This window comes from Gopherus flavomarginatus, chromosome 2, assembly GCF_025201925.1.
Source record: "Gopherus flavomarginatus isolate rGopFla2 chromosome 2, rGopFla2.mat.asm, whole genome shotgun sequence".
In the NCBI taxonomy this organism is placed as follows: domain Eukaryota; kingdom Metazoa; phylum Chordata; order Testudines; family Testudinidae; genus Gopherus; species Gopherus flavomarginatus.
In genome coordinates, this window is record NC_066618.1 from 169,761,565 (window position 1) to 169,787,858 (window position 26,294).

Here is a 26,294-nt window from a genome sequence, read left to right on the forward strand (position 1 = left end):
ATAAAAACAATAAAGTTTATAACTTCCTTGATTTAGAAAAGTAAAAAAAAAAAAAAAATCATTCCATATGCACCAAACAAGGTATCTAGAAGGCCCTTGACAATTTTAGAAGTAAATATTCTACATTCTAGGAGGAAGCACTGTAAATGTTGGCTGTTGAGGACAATTTTGCAAAGATATGCAGTTGCCTAAAGATGTTCAAGAAACATAAAGGAATCCACAGGCCGAAATATAAGGCAGATCTACACTTAAAAAGCTGCATTGTTGCAGCTGTGCCAATGGGAAAGATTCTCCCATCAGCATAGTCAATCCTTGTCCACAGGAGAAGCGTACTAGGAAAGTACTTATCAGTCATTTCACAACAACCACGAAAACAAAACAAACAAAAAAAATCACAAGAATGTTGTAGTTATGTTGAGAAAGAGACAAAAATCACAGGAAATTCAGAGTTAAGGTTAAAATTAAAGAACACAAACATTTGAAAATATGGAGATGAACAGAAAATGCACCCTATGAACGATAACTCTTGCCTTATAACAATACCAGCCTCACACTTTTTCTGCTTTCTTACTTGTTTTGCAACATCCGTTACTTTTGTATCAAAGACTTTTGCCACGGGCCCTAGAATGAACGTAGAGGTGTATAACGGAGAGCATAATGGAGCCAGCCCAAGAATCAATAGCTTGATTCTCAGGCCCCAGGTTGAATTTCCAGGGCTGGCAGTTAGAAAAAACTTTATCTGTAAACTGAGTATAGTTGATGTGGAAGTCACTGAGGGACAAGAACCTTTTGGTGCCATTTTTGCAATCATTTTTTTCAGGATCAACTAGTTTATAAATTATGGAGAAATTACTGCCACAGAATAAGGAACCAAAAATATTGTTCCAAAAAAAAGTTTCATATTTTATGTTTCTAAGTTTGCTATTCCCTGTCTCGCCAGAACATACACATAAACAAGCAATAAGACATTTTCAGCACGCCACTGGAAATGCACATTACTTTCTCCATAGTGAGCTGTCATGGATTGTGTTATCTCAGGTAAATGATTCACAGCTGAGGTATTCAGTTGACTGATGTTTTAAAATTCATTGAAAATAGCCATTTGCAACGTGGGGGTACTCAGACTATTGAGGAAAACTGTTCCTGTGGAGAATGGCCACAACTGAGGAAAGAGATGTGCTAAGAGACCAAATTCATACTTCATTGGAGTTGCATCAGACATCTATTTAGCACAAGATGCTTACTCCAAGAGAATATTTCAGCCCTTGCTACAAGACAAAATAGCTCCCGAGGGAATAGAATCATAGACTATTAGCGCTGGAAGGGACCTCAGGAGGTCATCTAGTCCAACCCCCTGCTCAAAGTAGGACCAATCCCTAACTAAATCCCCAAATGGCCCTCTCAAGGATTAAATTTACAACCCTGGGTTAGGGGGCCAATGCTCAAAACACTGAGCTATCCCTCCCCCTAACTATGGAGGACACAGAAAAAGTTAAACACTAGAAGTGCATTGAAAAGTGTGGTGGAAATGTGGGTAACCAAGTTAACGTGAACGATTGACAACTTGGAGATCAAATTCTATGCTCTCCAGAGATGTAAATATTAATTATAGGAACCTCGGTTTACCGAGTACCTGATTTAGGGCTGACATTCTGCCATGCAAACAGCTTGTCTCCATGGAGACATAGTGTGTGGCAAAGTGGGGTGTGAATGTATAGTGCATAAGTCTGTCATGCATTGGACCGCCTACCATGCATTAAAAATCCAGTGTGCATCATAATGTACTGCTGTTTGAAACAAAAGTATGTCAAAGCGCACTAAAGTATTTTAATGTGCAATATCAGGGTTCACACAACCAGTTACTATTGCCTGGCAGACTAGATCACTGTAGATTTACACCCTGGACTGCTGAATGCTAACTGAGCATGTAGATGCACCTTACTCACATTGAGTATTGGCATACTCCACCAGGAGACTCACTGAAAGCAATAGGCCTGTTTGCAGGTAAGGTTACTCAATGTGATAACTCTGTTAGAATGTGGCCCTTACTAAGTTGCTGCTTTCTTTAAATGTAGAATTCAGAGGGATGCGGGAGGGCAAGAGTTCTTCACTCTTTGCCTGTTGCATGTAAATCAGCATGACTGATGCAACATGATGCAATATATCAAAGGAAGAATGTCACTTAAAGATTATGATGGGGTATTCACCCCACACCAGCCCTGAAAGTAGAGTTACCAACTTTCTATTTGCAGAAAACCAAATACCCTTGCCCCATCCCTTCTCCACCCTCTTTCCAAGGCCATGATCCACACTCGTCCATCACTTGCTCTCCCCCACCATTGCTCTCTTGCTCATTTTCACCTGGCTGGGGCAGGGGTTGGGTGCAGGGAGGAGTGGTGGTGAGGGATCTGGATGTGGGTGCAGGTTCTGGGGTCTGTCTGAAGATGAAGGGTTTGTGGTGCAGAAATGAGCTCTGGGCTAGGGGTGCAGGCTCTGGGGTGGGGATGGGTTCAGGATGTGGAAGGGGGATCTGGAATGGGGCATGTGGTTCAGGTGTGGGATGGGGGTGAGCTCAGGGCTCTGGCTGTGAGTATGGGCTCTGGGGTGAGGCTGCAATGAGGGGTTTGGTGTGCCGGAGGGCGCTATGGACTGGAATACGGTGTTGGGTACAGGAGGAGATGAGGGCTGTGGATGGGGGAGCAGGCTCTGGGGTGGGGCTGGAGATGAGGGGTTTGGGGTGCAGGAGAGAGCTCCAGTCTGGGATACTAGGTTTGGGTGTCGGAGAGGGCTGTGGGCTGAGGCGGAGGTGGGGATGTGTGAGGGGGTATGTGCTTTGGCCTGGGGGATGCGGGCTCCATGGTGGGGCCACAAATTAGGGTTAAGGGTGCAGAAGGGGGAACTAGTCTGAGGCAGGGGGTTGGAGTGTGGGGGGCTGAGGGTTATGGATGGGGTGCAGAGTCTGGGGCGGGGCCGGGGTTTGGGATGCTGGAGGGGACTCTGTGCTTGGGCGGGGTGTTAGGATGTAGGAGGGGGTGCTAAGTGCAGGCTCTGGGCAGGACTTACCTTGGGCAGCTCCCAGGAAGCTGTAAGGATCTCTCTCCAGCTCCTAAGAGGAAGCATGACCACATGACTCTGTGGTGCCCGCACCTACAGGTACTGCCCCTTCAGCTCACATTGGCAGCGGTTCCTGGACAACAGGAGCAGTTGAGCTGGCGCTTGGGGTGGGGGCAATGTGCAGAGCAACTCCATGGTTGAAAGATGAAGCTCAGATGAGCAAGTGTGGTCTGAGCTAATATAAAACTGGGAAACTGGCAACAGAAAGTGGGCCATAGTGAAGAGGTTTGTGGCTCATTAGAAAGGGAAGGAGGGAACCCAAGGAAAGAAAAGGACCCTGGCCCTGCGGGAAGGGTGTATTGAGAAGAGTAGAGAAGAAAGTCTGCGGGAAATGGGGTAGGAAACAGTCCTGGGACAGAGCAGCAAGACCTTGGCTGCATATTGTAGGGTCCCTGAGCTGAACTCAGAGTAGTGGGTGGATCTGGGTTCCCCTACTAGCCACTTAAGGAGTGGCAGTGCTTGGGCAGCAGTTCCAGTGAGACTCTATGCCCTGGAAGAGGAAACCACATAGCAGTCTGGCCAGAGGGCCAAGTCATGAAGAGGAAGTCAATTCTGCTAATGAGAGATGGGTTTCAGAGTGTGAGAGAGGACAACAGATTGAGAGATCAGAGCGGGAGGTGTTGGAGTTGCAAGAGAGCTATTCCCCAAAGCAGCCAGGAGGAGGCATCCCCTGCAGTGAGTGAGTACCTCATGATAAAGATAGACAGAAATTACAATGTTGCAAAAGAAGACTTAAAATAGTTCTGATGAGTTTGAGACTTTAGAATGCAGCATTAATTCTTTAATATAGAATACTGTGTTTGGTACAATTAACTTCAAGTAATGGATGTTTTGCTACTTGAGGCACATCTCCATAAAACCCCGAGGACTAAAATGTTGGAAGCATTTAGATTATGTAGTCTGTCATCTCATATAAATTATTTTACACCATCAGGTACTGAACAATAGCACAGGAGCTTCCGGTGGGAAGCTTCGTAGGATTGTGGGGAATACAGAGCTGACAGTAACTAAAAAGGTAAGAAAAAATGCCAAAAGAGCCTGTTTGTTGTATATTTTTTCTCAACATTAAATGAAACCCAAAAATAGTTTTTATTTTTGAGCATTTTCTCTGTTGTTGATTTTTTAAGTAATCCACCACTACCGTTGTCTTTGTCATTGTCTTCTATATTGTATTCCGTATGCTCTATTTTGTAGTGAATCAAGCCAATAAAATATAGATTCTAAGTAAAAAATAATAAAATTTCTGCAAGATGATGAAGAGTAAGTCACTTTACAGTTCCCTAGTCTCTTTCACTTCCCTTCCATATTCTGCCACTCTGCTAGGAAAAGCAAGACCCTAGTCTATTTCTTTTGTCTTTTTAAATAGAAGGAATATTGCATGAGAAATCATAGTTATGCTACAAAATATAACACTAGCTGTCAGGGTCCGATCTTTTGGAAGTCAATGAGACTTTTGCACGTTTGCTTCAATACAAAAGGGTTAGTGTCTCTAGAGTCCTAAGAGAGAGTTGCTCTAAAATGATGAAACTCTTGAGCAGGAGAAATTATATAAAAATAATTGTCTGCTAATTGAGATGAAAACTAAGTGGTAGTTAGTGGAAGGAGGGGGAAAAGCAGTAGGCTAAGGACTAGATAGTGGCTCTTAAAAATGGGATATGTAGAGTTTTACTACCTTAAGAGAACTTCAGAAGACACTGTGGCTGCTGGATGCATTCTCTTTGTGAGCTGCTGGTGGGGGTAATTGAAATGCCTGGGGTTCGGTTTGTAAACACTGTGCTTCTAAATGCCCATGTGCACAACTGCAGAGGCGAGCTGACCCTTCCTCTCAATGAAGATGTGTGTTGCTGACAAAAAACTGCTTAGTTTGATCAAAGTAAGATCAAAATACTCCTGGAAAATGTATTTCCCCACCCCAGTGTTCAAAATTTGTGAGTTCCATTTTACATGTGGAACTTCTCACACAGCACCACTATTTCTCAAAATTAAATTGAAAGCCTAGACTCAGTCACAATACAGCTGGCCTGGTGAGAATCTCTTTAAGCAATATTAAAACATACATTTATGTTTTCCCTGCTAATACCTTTTAAGTAATTAGATCAATTTGTAGTCAGCTATCTCATATTTAATAGGCCCTCAGCATTACTGTTTGCTAATTTGAGAACTTAAACTCTCTTCAATTTTTTTGAGGACATAAATGTGCTGTTTAAAATAGTCAATGAAAAGTGTAGCATCAATGCACATGCCCACAGAAAATCTGAAGGGACCAAAAATCACATCTGTCCTCAAGAGTGATGGAGCTACCCATATCTATTACCATCAATGAGAGCACTGCCAAGCTCAGCAGTAACCTCCCTTTATATTTAATTACTGCCTATCACTCCAGGGGAGTTCTAATTGGACAGCTGTGTGAAACATTGAAACATAGCCAGCTTCTGTCCTGCCAAAATGGGAACAAAATTAACTGAAACCTAGGAAATGCAGCTTTGAACTTCATTTCTTTAATGGGCTGAGGATGACTTTATGCAAATATTTGTAACCTGCATAATTACAAAAACAGTTAATATAAATGATGCATAAAATGTACAATAAACACAAATATTGGTATCTTCTATTTTTCCCAATTCACCATATTAAAAGTGTATATGTCAATTTCATCCTTTATGAAATAATTGGTGTTACACCATGGATGAGTATGACCCTGTGTGTTTAAGCAATAGGAGGGTGATAACTAGACCAGGAAGAACATAACAAAACAGTTTTGGCAAAATATTCATATAATTGTAAACAATTTTGGTTCAGTTGCACTCATGTCCCTTTTCTATTCACTTTCCATAAACATTGTAAGGCAAAATTCGTCCCTGTGCAGGAGGTCAACACAAGGCATACATATCTCTAAAGTTTCACATATCTATTTAGAGCACTTAATTGTGGCATTTGTCTTGTGTTGATTCTCTGAACAGAGGTTGACTTACCCCCAGTGGACAATATTACTAGCACAAATATTTATGAAAAATTATTTGAAGCTGGAGTGCTCAAGCATTGCTAAAAGCCTGTGTTTAAGTTCATAAGTAATCTACAGCTGTGTGAATTTTTAATTCCACTCTCATGTTGATCTGAAATTCAAACTATTGGTCACTAAACTAATCAAATCAAGGAACAGAAGAAACATTACTAATAGCACTTGTAACTAGTAGCTCACATTCTGAATATTCACAATGAAGTAGTTGCAAATGCTCTGAAGTGTGTGAACAATTTAGAATAATGATTAAATCTGTGAATTTCACAATTTATGAACAAAATAAAGAGGGTCATTTATGTTTGTTATGAACTATTAACCCAGTGGCAGTGGTAACAAAGGTTGAGTCTTGTGCAGCACATATGGTAGGTAGCATTACTTTTGTTGGAGCCGTGTAACAAATCAGTGGCTATCTGGGAATTTCAGAGTTGTCACTGTGATCTGTAACATAGCCATAAACATTTTGCCAACAATAGCATGCATCTGAGGAAGTGGGTATTCACCCACGAAAGCTCATGCTCCAAAATGTCTGTTACTCTATAAGGTGCCACAGGATTCTTTGCTGCTGCAATAGCATGAAGAGAACTCAGATCTTCCTACTCCAAAAGCATTTACCTTTTGTGCTAAGGCAGAATAGTCCAGGGCCTATGATGCATACTTGAGCATTTTTGCTTCTGTCTATTAGTAACCAGTGCATGGAGTTTAATCAGTTCATTGCACTACCTAGCCCAATGTAGTGAATTAAAGGGGGAGTAACAGCTTAATGAATGAATTGCCCGACTGCATAGTATTTTCCAACATATCAGTATCACCTGCATTCATTTGATTGTAATGTGCTCCAGGTTTTACCTGTTTTCTTTTTAAAAGGTGCAGCCAAAAGATACATCATGATAGATTTAAAGGAACCTGTCACAGGTGAGCTAGTCTGTGGGTCAGGTATCCAGCCTAGGTGTGTCAACTTAGAGAATGAGTCAACCCAACTCCACCTATGCATTGTTAATTGCCTAGGTGACTGGGCAGCAATTAATTAGCTAAGGCACACTGGACTAATAAAGAGTTATAAGGGCTCAGTCAGGAAGCCCTAGAAAACAGATAAAGCTCCTGAGGAAAGCAACTTCTCAGGGGAGCTGATTAGACATCTCACTAGGAAGGGAACCTGGGAAAGAGAAAGATACTTCAGGAGGGAAGAGGTTCCAAGCTACCAAGCCCTGGGGAGACCTGGTGCCAGACAAGGGACTTTACCAGACAGTGTAGCATTACAGAGGAACTACATCGTGCTTTGGAGAAACCCCTACAGTGATTTGAACTCTGCAGAGGCCCTGACTGCAGAGTCTGAATGGTTCCTCAGGTGACTGCAAGAAACCTGATTCCAGGGGTATCAAGAAGACCTTACTGGCAGAGGAGATGGATGGACTCAATGGGGAAAACCAGACTAAGATTAATCTCCTGCAAACCACCTCCCCATACCCACACACACTCTCTTCCCCCACCCAGCTAGGATGCTATTATGATCTGTTGAGTAGATATCTAGTTATGGACTTTGAAAAATACAGGTAATGTAAATGCCTATTTGGGGAGTACTTATAAAAGGCATTCTTGACCAAGTAAATTGTAACAGCTCCAGTCTGTTGTGGGCAATACATATTTAGATTCTACTTAAAATGCAAATGATTGACCTAATAGATCTGAACAAGATGCCAGGAGGTGTTCCATTATGTCATGGAATCCATGTCTGGGGACTTGTTGGCTGAAGGCTATTGTACCAAAGCTGCTTTGGAAACTGTCCTTTAGTAAACAAATTTCTCACACAAACTGTTACCAACAATATAGTAGTGTTTGGGTTCTGTTACACAGCGAATTGTCAGGGCTCTGATACAAGTGCACAAATGAAGTAAAAAGAAATCCATAGCTTAAAAATTCCTCTCTCATTTTGTTTAAAATAGAGGTGAATAAATAGTAACTACTTTTCCAGATGATTATGCATTAATCATTTGGGTGTACAGATCCAACTTCAAATTGAAACACTTAGCTTAGTATAGTGCTAGCTCTTACATAGCACTTTTTATCAGTAGATCTCAAAGTGCTTTATAAGGGAGGTGAGTATCATTATCCCCACTTTGCAGATGGGGAAGTTGAGGCAGAGAGCAAGGATGTGACTTGCCCAAGTTGACTCAGCAGGCATGGGGCACAGCTTGGAATAGGATCCAGAGTCCTAGTCCAGTTCTTTATGCTTTAGGCCATTGTACTCTGATATTTGTTATATAATCAGGAAGTAGTATCACAGGCCTCAATTCATGAAAACACTTAAGCACCTGTTTAAGTATATGCTTAAGTTCCATCAACTTCCATAGGACATAAAGGTTGATTTTTAGTATCCTGTTGTTCTAGCTGGATGGCATATTCGTTGTTTGCATCTATGCTGGAAATCAAATTCCTCATGTCACTACAGTAGACATTATGATCCATAGTTAATTAAATAAAATCTGAAATAACTTATGTATTTCACTTAAGCTTCCATCTGGTGTTGGACAAAGCTTACCAGGCTTGGAAAATAAGAGTAACGGTGAAGGATAAACCTTTTGCAATTTTTTTTAAACTTAAATTAGAAGTGCTTCAATACAAAAATATTTTTTCAGTGCAACGCATGGTTTTAACATAAGATCATGAGTATAAATAATCTTTTGATATATGTGATACAATCGTTTGTTTATCACACATCATAGTATAATAGATACTAGACTTTCCGTTCAAATATCAATGTTTCTGTCTCTGCAACATACTAGCCTTGGTTCTGTCATTCTTCTTAGCCAAAGGGCTAAAGGACAGCTTTTAGCTTCTAATCATTATGTACCAGGATGCACCAAGTACACCACTAACCTTCTTCTGTTTTTAATTATAATACATATGATTACACATGCTCCAGTTATAGCAAATCAATACAATGTCAGTATTGCTTTTGAAAGTGTTGTAGACTCCCTTCTTATTTTTGAATGCATAAGAGATTGTTACTCATGGCGTGGCTTGATAAAAGTGTATAGAAGATATCAGAAAATAAGTAAGCAAGCATTTTATTGTTCATGAACAGAGACAGTCCTCTTCAGGCTTTGTTTCTTTTAAGACTGGGTGAGAACATCAGACTGAAAAAACACAAAAACAATTTTTTTTTTTAAATTAGGAAAGTCTGGACAATAGAATGGAACTTTAAAATGGGTGTAAATCGAATATACGTACATGACATTTATTTTCACTTTACAGCCCCCTTAACAATGACAGAGTGCTATAAAGGAGCCTTACTGTAAATAAGACTCAGTCCCGTTGTGTTTTGTTTTGTTTTTTAATAATTGGGCAAAATTCTCCTTAGCTGCATTAACATAAAGCCATTAAAATTCCTGCAGTAACATAAAGGAGAAGCTGGCCTCTTCAAAATATTTTGGGTTTGATCAGTGAATTAAAATTGAGTTAATTTTTGTATCTACGTAGATTTATTTCTGGAATGAGCTGATGTACATCATACTTTGCATCTTCAATGTGTGCTCCATCATGCTGCTCTTTTCAGGGTGCTGGGCACGGGAGATGAACCATTCTGCATCCTTACTGATTGACAGAGTGGCAGCAGGCCACAAAGCTTCCTGAAACAAGAAGCTGAATTGGCTTTGTTCCTTCCATTAGGGTCAAACAAGATGAGAAAGTAGGAGAGAAATCCAGTTTAGCCCTAAATGTGGGCTCAGTTGTGCCACTTAAACAGAAATCTATGTTGAGGATGGGGTTGAGCTGCACTGCCCCAGAAAGAGCACAAGAAGGCAGACTACCCCTGGAAGCTCCCTTGTGCACAGGTGCAGCACACAAACTGTTATACACTCCAGCATACTCTGCTGCCTCCCCACACATAGTCACTGGCCCATTGAGAGATGGACCTATGACTCCATACTCTATGACTTGGGGAGCATATGGAATACAGTTGTAGTTGGCACTTATGCAAGCTGCACATACTAGTTAGTGGAGGTTTAGGGGAAGGAAGGAAAGAGAGGTTCCTTATTTCCCTGCTATCCTTCCCCTCCCCACAATCCAAAAATAATCTGGTCCTATGGTATTTATTTATATTTGGCATTTAAAGTTAAATTTCATCAGCATTAGCCTTCAAAGTACCATCCTTATTTTTAGAACAGCTTAAAAATATGTGAAAATATCCACGGACCACTTTGACATCTGAAATCCCTCCCTAAATGAGAAACTTCTTATTTCCATTGTGTGTGTGTCTCTCTCATATATACACACACTGGAATGTTTCATGCTTTGATTATTCTTCCTTTGAATCTGATGGGCAGTGCACAGCTAAGTAGAGGAGACATAGGCCAAGCTTTCTGAACGGTTCAGTCCAGCTGCAGGGCGTTACAAATATTTAACCTCAATCAGGAATACTTGAAAATGTTCCTTCTGGTGGTGGTAAGTGTCTCCAACAATCAGACTGGAATATTCCATAAGGAGCTCCCCTAACTGGGTTGTTTATCTTTTTTGTTTGTTTTTGTCTTTGTCTTTCCTAAAATCACTTTGTCCAAACTAGTATTAATTTTCAGAAATGAAAAGACATGTGTGCAGAGACCAAATTTGAATGTCTTAAGGGATCAGCAGTGTCCAATTATTTTCCTGTGGACTGTCCATAGCAGTGTCTCAGAAATGACTATAATGCTACTATTCCCACTATATATCCAGTACTGAGATCTCTTGTATCTTCCTCATTTCAAACTTCACTGCAGGGCCAGATCTGAAAATATGTATTTTGGCCTATCTTAGGCATTGCTATGGTATTGATACAGTACACGTAGTACTGTCTGAATCTCTAATTGTATTTTTGCTACACAGGAGACCTGTACCTTGATGGAATGAAATGATTTCCAATTACCATATGGCATTCATTCCCTGAGGTGAAAATGAGCACAGTCAGTACCACCTGGGACAAAATGGAAAATGTGAATAACTTGCCGTTGGTAGCTGTCCAGTGGAAAGCTAGTATAATGTCTGTCCTCCTACCCATGGCACTCTAAATAACTGCCTGCAGATATCAGCTGTTAAGCGGCCTCTAATTCCTATTATATTGTTGTGTTATTCCCCAAAGGGTGTCTGTTGCCAGCATTCTCGGACAGTGGTGACTTTCAGAACTCTGTAAACTGGCCTATCTCTAATTTATCATTTTCATTTCTTATACACTTCGTATAGACTGAAAACAAATAAATACCCTGAGAGAAATTATTATTTTCTGTATTCTCTACATCAGTGTTTCCCAGACTTGGGATGCCACTTGTCCCTCAGCCCATGCCGCTTCCAGCTGCTCCCATTGGCCTGGAGCAGTGAACAGCAGCGAACAGCAGCCAGTGGGAGCTGCGAATGGCTAGACTTGCAGATGCGGCAGGTAAACAAACCGGCCTGGACCGCCAGGGGCTTTCCCTAAACAAGTGGTGTCTCAAGTTTGAGAAACACTGCTGTACATGCTTAGAATTGAGAAGTTTGGATCTCTTGTAAAATACTCCACCCTTAGTTCTCAACTAGAGAAATGCATTGTTAAGTTTAAAAGTTTAGGCCTGACATTAACATTTTAATGCTTAGTTCAAATCTAATTAAGGGCCAAATGTTTAAGTGTTTTGCATCACTCAATTTCATGGCTATGAGTGCAGTAACAGGGGTTGGTGTTGTCTGTTCCTGCTGAGCATTTTCAAAGAAAGGAGGTATTGGGGGTCTCAAAAGTTTCACTTGCCAAAAATTGTACCTGGCATGAGGAATATTTTGGGAACTCTGCCCAGACAATGGTCTGAGCAAACGTATGCATCTAAATAGGAAATAGAGCCCTAAATGTCTTGCATTAGAAATTATGCTTAAAGTAATATCTCTACCAGTTGTCCAGCCCACACTATTTGCTCTCTATGAATCATACATACCTGGAGCCAGAGACAAACTTTCACCTTGACCATAGATTTTTGACAGTAAGCAGTATATTTCTATCTCACAATCAGGAAGAAGAAAAATAAGAGGGGGGTCTCTTGCCTGGTAGAAAGAACCTACTGGATCTTCTGTCAGATCCCACAGGGGGATTTACAGGAGTATAGCAGAGATGACATATTGGATCACAACATTGTTCCATCCACTACTATATCCTGAGTAGCACTTGGCAAAAAAACCTAACTTTTTTTGGGCAAAAAATGCAGATTTAGGTCAACCACAATATTCTGTGACTTTCATAAAAATGTCACTTGTTTTGATGGGTTGGAGGGAGTTTCATTTTAACAATCTGCAGCAAAATGTTTTGCTTTTTTTTCTATTTGAATGACTGACTTCAAAATTTTCTTCAATTTTATTTGAGCCTTTTTAATTTTTTAATCGAATCACTCTTGTTTTGGGCCAGTTTAAATATTTCATTCAATTAGAAGTCATTTTTTTACTTTATGAATTTTTAAATATTTTTCAGCACATCATTTTTTGGGTTGACCCAAAACAATTTTTTGGTTTAGTGGAAATTAAAAACAAAACAACAACCACAGTTCTTATCCTGACTCTGGGAATGGTCAGTACCAGGTCCTGCAGCAGAAGGCAACCTTTTTCCCAGCCACCACTACATGGCGTCTAGCCAATTGAGCAATGGTGCAAATGTAAGACAGTAGAAAGGGAACTTTACCTGCAGCAGTCAGTGAAATCAGTTTATGTCCTGGAGAATAAGATTTGATTACGCTCATTCTTACCTGAATTTACATAACTGGATTTTACTCTTTTTTCTTACTGTTTTGCATTGTTCTTTTGTGCACATGATGCTTCCTTCTCACATGCCCATTCCTTGCTTTCTAATCCCTCACAATTCTTCCTCACCCTATACATTTTGTATTTCTCCATCCTGTTTCTGGCCCCTTGATGTCAACACAATTCCTCTCTGTTACTTGAGGGAAAAGCTTGAATCATTATATTGTATGGATGCAATAGCTTAATAAAGATAAAATTAACCTAAATGTGGAGAGTCCCACAAGACATGCTACACCACTGAATCCTTAGGGAGTGGTTGTGTGATGTTTCAGAGGCAGCAAGGCCACAACAGGAGTTAGCAAGGGATCTCTGAGCAAGACTGCTATACCAGTCTATTAAGCGTTGGCGTACAAACAGATTGAGAGCAGGACCATGTATGTCCCGTGCCTTCTCTAGGCAAATCAGAGGCTTCTGTGCTTTCAACACAGCCCTGCAGCCTTCCTTCACAGTTGCTGCTGTTCATGTTCATGCCTGGAAAGTGTGTGGTCAAAGAGAGATTTCTTCTAATGCTACATCTGAGACAGGATTAAATATACCTTAGTGTGTGGGGATCGATTAGGATGTTGAGGACTCTTCCAGGCCTACATTTCTATGATCTACCTAGCATGAAAAAAATAGAGACTGCATAAGGCAGCTCTATGCCAAGCAGCCAGAGACCTGCAATGCAAGGTAAAGAGAGATCCTTTTGAAATCTCCAGCCAATGCAAACAACATTACTCGACTCCAAAGATGATAAGGAAGGTTGAATTCTACACATCACCCCAACCCTCGCAAACCTGGTCTAGGTTTGGCAAAGTGTGTTCTGTTAGAAAATGGACTAGTGCACACATTATTTACAATAGCATGTAGTATAAATGAAGATAGTTGTGTTTTAAAAAATGTGTGTGTCAGTGGTGGTTATCCCTAGACATCAAAGATGGTTGAGTGGTTAGGATACTAACCATGGAGATGAAGGTTTAATTCCCTTTTTGCATGCCTTTGTGTGTGATCTTGGACAAGTCACTTGTCATTCTATGCCTCAGTTGTCTATGTGTAAAATAGGAAAGGGCTATCTCACAGGGGTGTTTTGAGGATAAATACATTAAAAGATAGTAAAGCACTTTGAAATCTATGGCTGAAAAGTACTATATAAGAGCTGAGTATCATCATTTTGCTTTTAAAAATGGCTAGTGCAGCTCACATTTCGAGTGTGGACTGAGCTACCAAATTCTCCACAGAAAGCCCATTTAATTTGGTTTTGTGTAGAAAGGAGACATTCTCCTTGTTTGGATGGGGGAGGAGTACCTGCAAAGTTCTTGCAACAGGACCAAGCATCATTAGTAATGCTTATGCAACCATAATGGCATTTAACTAATTATGCCTTTTAAAAAAAAAACTTGAACAAAAAGAAATGTGAAGACAGAAATGGCAATTTGCCTTTTAAGCATCTGCTTTGGATAATTATTTTGTATTCAAATTAACATAATATTTACATTTTTAAATGCTTGCCTCAGGTGCGTTGTGAGTCACAGAGCCAAAGACCTTGTGCTGAAATTGAATAAAACTTCTTTTGTCAGGTTTTATATTCAGATTAGTGATGAAAGCACCAATATTCTTAATTAAAAAAAACAAAAAACAAAAAGCCTAACCAAAGTTTTCTATTGTATTTTCAAGGGCTCCCTTATTTTGCATTAAATATATTTAAGCAATTTTATTTTTATTAAATTAGGTCTGACTTCTCAGTGATGTTTAGGATGGGAATTGCAGGGGCTGAACACCTTTCAGAATCAAGCAATTTATTGGAGCGTGATCAGTTCCCATAAACTCAGAGATTTTTTCTTTGACTTTGAAGGAGTTGAACTGGACCACTGAGCTGAGGCCCTGATCCTGCAATGACTTATGCATATGCCTGATGTTTATAAGCACTATGGGTAGCCTGACTTCTATAGGACTACTAGAGTATCCGTTTTGGTTGGGGTAAATCTAGTTAGGGATCAAGTGTAAATGCTACCTTATGTTCAGGTAAATGTAAAGAAGCCATTTTAAACAGGTGGATAAAATGGGTAAGCGGTCTTGACTCTAAACACAGGACCATGGCTCATGCCAAAACAAAGACACATCCAAAGCTACTCAGAAATTTGACCTATGTTTGGGTACGAGAGGGGACTGGGGGAGTGAGAAGCAGCACCAAGAGACAGAAGCAGAAAGAAAGCCAAGCAGCCTGGAAACGTAGTGTGATGAACCTGGTAAGCAGGAGACTTAGTCCCATCATCGCTTTCCCTATTGCACATCCCCTTGTGGAATGGGGGCCCAAATATCCAGTCATAAGAGCTTAAATGCTCCTCTAAAAATGTAAAGCTTATGTTTTAAAGGGTAACCTAAAATTTTTGGGCAATATTCTCAGCTGCACTAGAGCTCTGCTCAGCACAGTAGAGAGAGGATCTGGTGTCAGAAAGCTCCCTGCCTTGGGGGTCCAGTCCCAGTGTGACTTATCAGTACTGTCAGGCATGCAGGTCTAAATGACAGCGCTGACACAGGGTGGACCTTATGCCAGGGAAGAAATGACACAGCAGAACTTAAAGGGGCTCCCTCCTCAACACTGAGACAAAGGTGCACACTTGAATCTGGCACACAGCAGAGCTTTCCTACACCTAAGGAATTATGTGCTGCCCAGCTGTGGCCAAGGTTGCAGCCCTTAACTCTGCCTGAGTGGCACCAAGGCCATACACTCACTAGAGAATTTTTTTCCTTCATAATCAGGGTTGGAAGGGACTCAGAGGCTCATCTAGTCCAACCCCCTGCTCAAAGCAGGACCAATCTCCATACAGATTTTCACCCCAGTTCCCTTCATATTTCCTCATATTCCAGCATATGCCAATAAAAACAACATAGTATTACAGTGTGCAATGGTGCAACCATGGATGTCAGTGCTTTCCAGGATCAGCTGCTAAAAGGGCTAGATTTCATTGAAATGTTTAACTCACAGGGTATAATGCATAGGTGACAATGCAAATATGGCAGCTAACCACTATTGCTGATGTAAATGTACCAGTGCATGTACATATATCTTAATGCTGGCACCTCTAATGATATTTTACCAATTTTAATGCGAGGATGGAAGCTGTGAAGCCAGTGGAAGAACTCTGAGAAAGCTAGGGATGATGTATTTAAATATGTCTCAGCCATGTGTTCCCCAAGTGCCTCAGGGGATACAAGAGACAGCCCTTCTGGGTATCAAGGAGTATGTAGACACAGTGTCTGAAACACTTAGTTGAATGAAATGTCTTGAAGCTGATGTTGCAAGATTAAAGGGACACTGTACTTGATTTTTAAATAGAGTAACTTTTTAACAAATTCTATTTCTGAGGGAGCGCTTTTAAATAGTGTGTCCTATTTGATATTTGAATCCTTAAAGTTGTAATGGATTTCCTGTTTGCAAGCCTGTCTTTATAGGGTCTTTTCTGCAAGTGGGAAAGGGACATACTGGAGGTTTGGTCTGAAGTCAATGGAAAGGTTTCAATAGGCTTTAATTCAGGACTTAGCTGGCTACCAGTGAATCACTGAAAATGACTATACACAAAATGTTATCAAATGCACAAGGTAAAAAAACCCAAAAAACCCTGAAAGGTATAGGAAAGCATTTTTCCTTGCTGATTTGCAATCCCAAGTGTCCCTGGCAGCAAGGAGTGATACAAAAACTTCAGAAAGAAATACCTGTCAAATGGACAATGTCTCTTTAATACAATGAAAGGATCCCATTAGCCTCTGTGGAACTTGTGGATTTTCTTCCAAACTCTTCTTTGGTATGAAAGGAGAGCTTGCCCTCCCTCAGATAGAAGAGATTGGGGTCCTACCTCCTAAACACGCAGATCACAGGATGCTTGTATGGATCTTCTTTTTATAGAGTCCTCTCTCTTCTTCATTACTGCCTGGTGGCTCCTGGACAGCACACCTATTGCAGAAGTACATGCCTGACCACTGACTTCTCCCCAGAAATTCATTGTGTGGGCCTTCCATTGTGCGTAGAAGGGATCCATGCAAGTCCCTACAGATTTTTGGATGCAATCATTTGCTTTGATTTCCTCCTCAGGTTGGTGACAGCAGAAATATGCAAATCATGGCATGCTCCCCAGCAGGGCTGACTCCAGGGGTTTTGCTGCCCCAAACTGCCAAAAAAAAAGCCGTGATTGCGATCTGCAGCAATTCAGCAGGAGGTCCTTCGCTCCGAGCAGGAGTGAGGGACCCTCTGCCAAATCCTTGAAAGTGCCGCCCCGCTCCAGAGTGGCTGCCCCAAGTACCTGCTTGATAAGCTGGTGCCTAGAGCCGGCCCTGCCCCCCATCCTCAGGTCTGTAGCCATATGAAAGGGCTTCTTTGGGGGTTGCTGGGACAGGAGGCCATGTGGTGAAGTGAGCTGTTCCCATCCTATGGTGCCCAGTCTCAGAACCATGTCTGTCTGTAGAAGCGGGGAAACAGGGTAATGAAGAGCATATAGTCCATGATCTGATGTTATGTTTTGTAATGTTCCGGTTTATTTAGTGCTTGTGATTGATGCTAGAGGACTGGAATTATCAGCCCTATTTAGTAGCATAGTCAACCCCTGCAGTAACTTTTGCCACCCATGTGCCAGTTTTGATAGTGTTTGCAGATGGTCCACTGAGAACTGAACTGAGGTTGTTGGCTCGTTTCACTAGTCCCATTAGATGGTGATGCCTTTCAGTATCTATTGTCCCAAATTGCATTTTGAGCAGTGTCATGGAAGTAAACGCCATTGATCCAATCAGACCCCCATTTGTTAGTTTTTTTTTTAATTTCTATTTGATAGTGTAACACACTAACAATAAATCAATAGCCAATACTTTAGTTTAAATTTAAAAAATCTTGATGACTAGAGTTGCTAAATTGTAGCCTAAAGACTTACCACTATAGGTGAATATTTGATCCATGCTATTTTGATTAGGGAATAAAGCAACATTAGCTGCTCAGTTAATATTACTATCTAGTTCCTTTTGGTGCATCAAATTATGGTTATAAGTGGAACCAAAACTAATAAAACAATCCTTTGTTACCATAAAAGTAAACAATGTGTATCCAGAGGACTTAAGGGGGTGGGGGGCGGGGAGGAGTTGAAAACAAACAGTAAAATTGTGCAGTATGATCATTTATGATTCTAGGTTATTGGGCTTTTTAGAGTAGGGAAACAGCAAATCTGAGAATCACTCAACTTCCATACAAATTGACTGTAGGTGTAAAAGTCTATATCCAGCTGTTTGTAACACACTGCAGCAAGCCCTGGGCTGGTTTTATGTTCTGGCTTCCAGAACAAATACACTTTGACCAAGTTTTTACAGACATGGTACCCTCTCGGCTTTGACAAACAGATCAAAACAGCTGCAGCTAGTTGCCAACTAAACAAAGTCAGCTTCAGCAGGAGCTGGGCTTGTTAGACCAGGCTTTGTTTCTGTTCTAAGTGATGCACCCATTGAATTTCAGCATTGACACCTGCTGCCCACAAAGACTGCTGTGAGTACAGATCAGACTTTAAAGGGTATGAAGGAGGAGGTTCAAACACAGAGGTGAAAAAAACCTGCTATTTTCTGCTTTACCAAAACATGAGTCTTTGCAAAATTCCAGTTCAAAAGTGTGGCGATGGGAACAGCCTGTCACTATTTACATATTGGACCAAATGTTTTGTGGAAGTAAAATAAAAGTACCATTGGCTGCAGAGAATTTGGCTCATTAATAGTTTAAAAATCATGCATTTTTTTTAAATGATTATTTCTAGGGTAAAAATGTGCTCTTATTCAAGATTATACTCTGTTCAGTGCCTCCTATCACAATGAACAGTTACAAAAGAAGCAACTTGAACCAATTTTGCTATACTGTAAGCTTATAAAAGGACCAGTGACCCATTTGAGAAGCTTAGCTTGCATTGTTAGATGCAGTAGGTCATTTACATTATAGGATATTTTGTATGTACAGTGTGAAGATAGGAGTGAGTGGGAAGAATTTCCTATATGCTTTTTTTTTCCTTTTTGGGACATTTTTCCAGGTGCATGCTTTTCTAGGACTATTATGGATATAAGGTAATTTGTGTTTTCTGGAGAAACAATACCTATTTCAAGGCTGGCTCTGTCCCTTATTTGTCCTCTGAGATTTCTATATGAATAGACCACGGAGGAGATCCTTCGTTGTAAATTGTCAAAGCTCCATTGATTTCTTTGGCACTATGACAATTTACACCACCTGAGCATCTGCCTCAAGGTTCAGAAATGCAAGTACAGTGGTCACCTTTAAAACTGTTCCAGTTTTGCTTATGCAATTATATAACGTAACCATAGTATTCACACGTTTAGTTTAGGGGATGCTGAGGTGATATTATTTAGAGACTTGAGGATCTTGAAAAATTAAGCATGATCAATGGATGGAGAACAGAGAATGTATGTAAACTGGATTAATAACTCACTTTTACATGGCTGTTTTGAAGTACATAATATAATAGCTTGCAATTTGGTGGATAGGGCAGTGGACTGGGAATCAAGTCATCTCCCCTCTCTGTGCTTGTTTCCCCTCACACCCTTTGTCTGTTTTGTCTGTTTAGACTGAACAGATCACTGAAGCAGGGGCTATCTTTCCTTGTGTGTATATACAACGCTGAGTGTGCTGAGGCTGCTAGGTGCTACTGTAAAATACAAAAGTAGTAACAATGATGCTTCCAAAATTTCATGACTCTTACTACAATTCTAAAGGCTAGTCCTTTTTCACTTATACAAATAGGTGCAGTTTCAACCATCCAGCTCATGGCCTGGATACCAAGCTGTGCAATATTTATTGATACAAGGGGCCCACAGAGCGAAGGGAAGGAATCCTCCCATCCAGGTTGTGGAGTTCCTGCAGACAAGCATTTTGAAATGTGCTGTTGTACAGAAATATAAGGTCCCATAAGTGGAGTTCATAAGTATGGATGGACAAAAAGGAGCTATAAGGAAAACTTCAGAACTCCTCATTTCAAAAAATACCCCAAAACTATCATATGACACACCTTCCCCAGTTTCATTGTGAACACAAAACATTATGAAAAATTGTTGCCTATCCACAGACAGCAGAAGCATTTCACTTTGAGTTTCAACTAAAGCTCTGCAGGCAAAAAAAGTCTCCAACAAAACTTGGCCAGATTTATTTCTGTTTCCATGTTCAGCTCTGAAAATTACTGATGTTGATATGGCAGTGGGTTTCATTAGGTTTCCGCAGCTACGGTTCCCACTCTTTTTTTTTTTTTTTCTGTTCATATAACAACCTTGTCTGGGTTGTAACTCTAGGAGTGATTTGTATTGACATAGTTTTGAAGTTTCTGCAAATATCATAAGGAGGAGGAAAAGCTGTGTTTCTTCCTGAAACACTGACACTTCTGAAAAGAATTCTCACTGAGCCACATCAATGTCAGACTGCCTCCCCAACAGTCAGCACAGCTAAGTTGTGTGGGAGGCTCTCTCGAAAGTTGTCACCAAATCCTAAAGCCTATAGTTGTACCATTTTTTAAATTGTTCTATTTGTTTCTACTTGTTTGATATTAAGTCTTAACTAGACAGTTTTCAGGTAAATATTTCACAAATGTAAAGGAGATACTTTCTTCTTACACGCTGTTGATCCATAAACACCCAGGGCCCAATTCTGCTTTCACACCAGTTTTACACCAGAGTAACTCCATTGATTTCAATGGATTTACCCTCATGTAATTTAAGGCAGAATTAAGACTCTAGAGTTAAGCTCAAAATAAAAATATTTCTGTGGCTTATAGATGGAGTACATACATGTGGTGGCAAATATGCAGTGATACTAAGAGATATAGCCTTTTCTGTTTCTGAAATTTAAACTCAAGGTCTTTGGCTTTATGACCTGCAGCACACCTGAGGCAAGCATTATCTCCCTATGCCTTTGTGCCATGGAGTGCATACTCTGTCTCTGTACAGGCCCATCAAGACTTTATTATCCCATTATTTTCTGTTAAATGTACTTAGTAAAGATTTCTATTTTTTAACTATGCCTCTCTGGCATATCTGTCAGTCTTAAAGGTGCTAATGTATATTTTCATTTATATTCTCAATGTCGTCTGCATCACTAGCTCTTCATAAAATGGGCACTGTGTACCACATTCTGACTGAGTGTGCAAGGAAGCTGTGTTAGAAAAAATACAGGGAGTCCTCCTAACTCCTTGCAAACCTGTGTGCAGAGGCTCACCAGAATCCTGGTATGTATACTCTGAAGGTGAGCACTAGAGAAGTCAAAACACTATCAGGATGCTAGACAGCTCAAAGGAAAGCATGGAGCAGTGGGCATTGGCCTCATCCCCTTCTGCACCAGTTGCAGTCTGAAATGAACATGAGAGAGAGTAAAGACTGCACTTCTGAAAAGGACATGTGCAAAACACTCTTGAGTAACCTCCCTTTAACACCTATAGAATCTTTCTCCATGTAGGCAGAATAACTATAGTCACCACCCTGGTGTCCCTCAACACATACCTTCTCTTCTTACATGGTTGTGACTTCAAAGCACCAGTGCAGCCCAGGTTCATTTCACTTGTATTTTTGTTTTCAAACAATGGATTAAACTAAGGTCTTGTCTATCTGGGGGAAATAGCTACATACATAGCTAAACATTGACAGCTATTCTGTGTAGTCATATAGCCAAATAGATATACCTGTATAACTCCCCCTCTGTATGCTCTAATTCCAGAATAGTGTCTTTTTTCTGATCTAACTAAATCTGCTTTAGAAGCAGATTATGTATCACTTATGTACGAGACATAATTATAGCTGAATAACTATGTCAGGAAATTTCCCCAGGTACACAAACTCTTAGTAGACAAGAATGCTTTCATTTGTAAAACAAAGGCAAAATCAAGTTACATCAGGCTCCCAGTATTCTTGTAACTACAGCTGTTGCTGCTTGTAGATGCTCCTCTCACCTTTATGCAACATAAATTTGTTATAGCTGAAAAATCAATAGAAGGAAAATTTAGAAATTATGTTTTCAGGTAATTTTAGCACAAGTTTAGGGTTCAGCTCAGAGTTGCATTTTATGCTTGTGAATACTGTTTATCATTAGGAATTTTACAGATAGAATTCAAGCCTATGCACTGTCCATGGGGCAACATTACTGGTTTTTTGTTTGTTTGTTTTCTTTGTGGGGAAGGCGTTGTTGTTTTGTTTTGAACTTTGTTACTTTATTCTCCTTTCTGCAACTTTTCAAGATCCAGCTGATAAATTTGGCATTTTGTGTCCTTTTATAGGGACTAGCACCAGTACTAGGGCCGTCTCCAGGGTTTTTGCCACCCCAAGTGACGGGGGAAAAAAGTTGCGATTGGCGGCAATTTGGCTGTAGTTCCACCGCGCCACTTTCTTCTTCGGCAGCAATTCAGTGGCAGGTCCTTCCCTCTGAGAGGGACCGAGGGATCCATCCCCGAATTGCCGCTGAAGAACCCGATGTGCTGCCCCAAGCACCTGCTTGCTGAGCTGGTGCCTGGAGCCGGCCCTGACCAGTACCAAGGCCCCCACTTCAAATCCGCATTCACAAGCATTGTGATTGTACCATGCCTTCTGTATGGCCTGGCTATTAATGAGGTTAGTTTGAACAACTTCTATCATGTCCCTTAATTCCTTTTTGAATCTTTGTTCATATTCAGTCACTGGTTCCCCTTCTGATCCAGTGCCCGACTCCCTGATGAACAAGGATCCTAGCTTTTTCTATGATTAAAATGAAATTCTGAACTTTTGTTTCCTTAGTCACTATATATATATATATATATATATATATATATATATATATATGTATAGGTATCAGTTGAACACAATGTTTTATTTCTATACAGTAGAATCCTGTTTATTCAAGCCTCCACTGTCCGGCTCCCTGTATTAACTGAACCACCAGCTAACCAGGGCTGACAGTGTCTGGTGCTTGAGAGGTCAGTCTCGCGGCCCTGGGCTGACAGCCCAGTCCTAATTAGATCAGATAAAGGGGGATCCACTGTAAATGTAAAGCACATTCAAAAATCAAACACAAGAGGGGAGGTTGCACATATTGAATAAATGACACTGGTACTTTCAGTAAAATGTAGTTAATATATTTTTATTTTTTCACAAAATGTAAAAACTAAAGATTCTCTGTAAAAATGCAAATTCTGCAGATTTCTAGGCCCCTGATGCTGAGATTGAGGGCCCTCATCACCTTACACCCATACAGAAGATCAAATGGGGCAAATCCCGCAAACTTATGGGGGACCTTGCTGTAGACAAATAACAGACAGGGTAATATTTCATCCCAGTCATTCACCTTTTTGTTTGCATACATTTCTATCATAGATTTTTAGTGTTCCATTTTACTGTCCAATCAAACATTTCCTGAGCATATGCTCTGAGGAGATCAGAGAGGCTATTTGGGATAAATTCCTGGCGTCTGGACAGAAGGTAGCTGATCTCCACTGAGTGCAAGCCACACAGAGAAGGGCAGAAGCCAGTATAAGGGGGGACCTTGTTTTAACCCTGCCTCACCAGCAAACTTCTCAAGATTCTCTCAGTCTTACCCTTTCCTTGCAGGTAACAATCGGTGAACTCCACTTCTTGAGTTCCTCAGAAACATCTCCCAGCAGGGTTCATAGTCTGTATACACTTACAGGTTTATTTTGTCATAGGAAAAATCACTTTTTCCTCTGAGGATGTTTTCCTAAACACTGACTCCAAAAAGCCTGTATTATCAATGTCTCCAGACTCCTCCCCTTCCCAGCATGCTTTGCTAAAAGGAGATTGACAAGCAGGGCTGCCTTTTCATCCTCTTTCAGTTGAAGAATTCTAGCCTGCACCATATCCTGAACTCATCTGTTAGATAAGGACAAATTTTCTGGGTCATTTTCCTGGTGTCCAGTCCCACCACTCTCAAAACCAGATTGTCTCAAAGTGATAACAGGTAAAATCTTAATTCGCTCTTCCTTCAGTGTTCAGGGCCTTAACAAACAAGTGATTTACATTCATTCAATCTCTATTTTTAAAAAACAATCTTTTACATAGCACTAGAAATGGGACAAATTCAATTAGGACTTGTCAAAATTTTGCAAACATCAATTTTTGATAAACTATAAATATTTCATATTTTAAAAAAAAAAGTTTGACTTTTTAACTACATCTAATTTAATTACTATATAGCATCCAAATCTGTTAAAAAAAACAAAACCTTTGGTGCTCAAACATGCATTTATTTGCTTTGCTAAAGAACCTATAAAATCTGCAGCAAGCATGTATCACTTTTTTTAATAATCCTCTCATGGTATAACAAGGTATTTTGAATTATTTTCAATCAATGTAATGTTTTTAGTTTCAGTCATATCTAAAGCATGAAAGAAAATCTCTAAATTAAATCTTAGCTAAGTAACAACAAAATTAGCAGAATCCCTTTTAGTCTTTGAGGTGCTGAAACCTAAAATTTAAACCTTGGTACATTTTTGCAGTGTCTGTAATATACAGTGCATTGTTCTAAGGTGATGTGGTCTTAGAGTGATTTAGAATTATATTATATAGGGGAAAATTACACAGATTCTATATAGTATTGCGTCAGTGCTTGCTTGGTCACACACCTTTACACAGCACATACTACTGCCCTCTGCTGGATGGAATCAGAACCTGTCCAAACCATTATCAGCTTTTTCATCATCTTGTTCAAGCTTCTACAACTGCTAAGAGAGTCTAAACCGTGCCCTTCAGTTCAGCTAGTAGAGGTGGTATGGGATTTGCTACATAAAGATTGAATGCAAATACCTTTGGTATTAGCACAGACTTAAAAGGGCCCCAAAATGCTTTAAAGCAGTATATGAGAAGGGTGGGAAAGGGAGACAAGGGGAGACTAGAAGGGTGTCATGAAAGATGCTTGGGGAAATAATAGTGGAATGGCAGTAGGGAGAGAAATCTCCTTAAACAGATCCAAACCTTGAAAAAGATTGTATTGTTATTTCTGTGGTTGTTCTTTGTTTTTCTTTTGGGAGGGGACTAAAGATGCAGACCTGTTCCTAATTTATCACAGTATATTTTCCCATCTATTGTATCCAGCAGTCAAACCCCAAACTTGTTTACTGTTTTGGCTTGATGTGATAATGACAATAGTAATCTTAGGAGACTTGTAAGTAGCTGGTGTTCATATGATTTATTTTCAAATTCTGGTAGAGGAAATCTAGATCAGTTATGGCTATTAGTTACTATGCACACAATGGTATTTGCATCATACATGTATTTATATATAGTGAGCTCAGTGCTGTTGCATAAATATAACTGAAAGTAGAATTTGGAAGCCTTTCTAATAACATTCTTATTGATTTGCTTTTTTTGGAATGTCATTCCACACTAGTTTGAAGCATCCAGCAAGTAAGTAAGTAAATAAATGAGGTTACATAGAACTGTATAAAAACATGTAAAATATGTAGATACATCACTAACTTTTTTAGGCATTAACTAGGTTATTTGACATTCTATTATAGATCCATCAATGGCTATTAGCCAGGATGGGCGGGGATGGTGTCCCTAGCCTCTATTTGCTAAGCTGGGAATGATTACCTGTTCTGTTCATTTCCTCTGAAGTACCTGGCACTGTCCACTGTCGAAAGACAGGATACCGGGCTAGATGGACCTTTGGTCTGCCTCAGTATAGAAGTTCTTATGTTCACTAAAAAGCTCCATAAGAGCTGTTTGTTTTCTTCAAAAAGCCTACAATTAAGATTTTTTTTTAAAGGTGGGGTAGGGAGAGAAATGCTCAGAAAACTGTTCAATAATAAATATCAAAATATCAACTGCCTGGAAAATATAGGAAAGAATAATAAATGACCCGGGTATTTAATGAGCACAAAATCCAGGAACAAAGCTCAGTTTCTCATTTTATACAAAATGAGATGTATTGTGGCCCAAAGATTTGTATTATGAAGTTCTTCTCCTGCCGGTGTTGATACACAAGGTGAAAACCGTTTTTTTTTCTATTCCTCTGTTCTATCCTTCTGGTAATAAGCTACTGCTTCTGTCTGCTCTATGAGGTTGAGATCAACTGTTCTGCCCTTCTGCTAAGAGCTCTTGTTAAGGTTTCTCTTCAGTGCCCTCATTTTCTCACACCAGTTGCATCCCACTTGATAGATTAGTGTGGGAATCTGCATGTTGGGATCAAAGTAAATACCCCAGATATGTCCAACATTTCCTTCTAATTCTTCTGGAGGCTTCCTGATGGTTTGCAATTTATTGGATCTCTTTGTTGGTACTAGTCATCTTTTCAAAGATGCAACTAGCTTTCTATCTAATATTTTGATACATATCCATCTCCCACAGCCTATCTTACTCCTGCAATTACATTGGAGCAGAAAATTCTCAGTTGTCTTTGTTT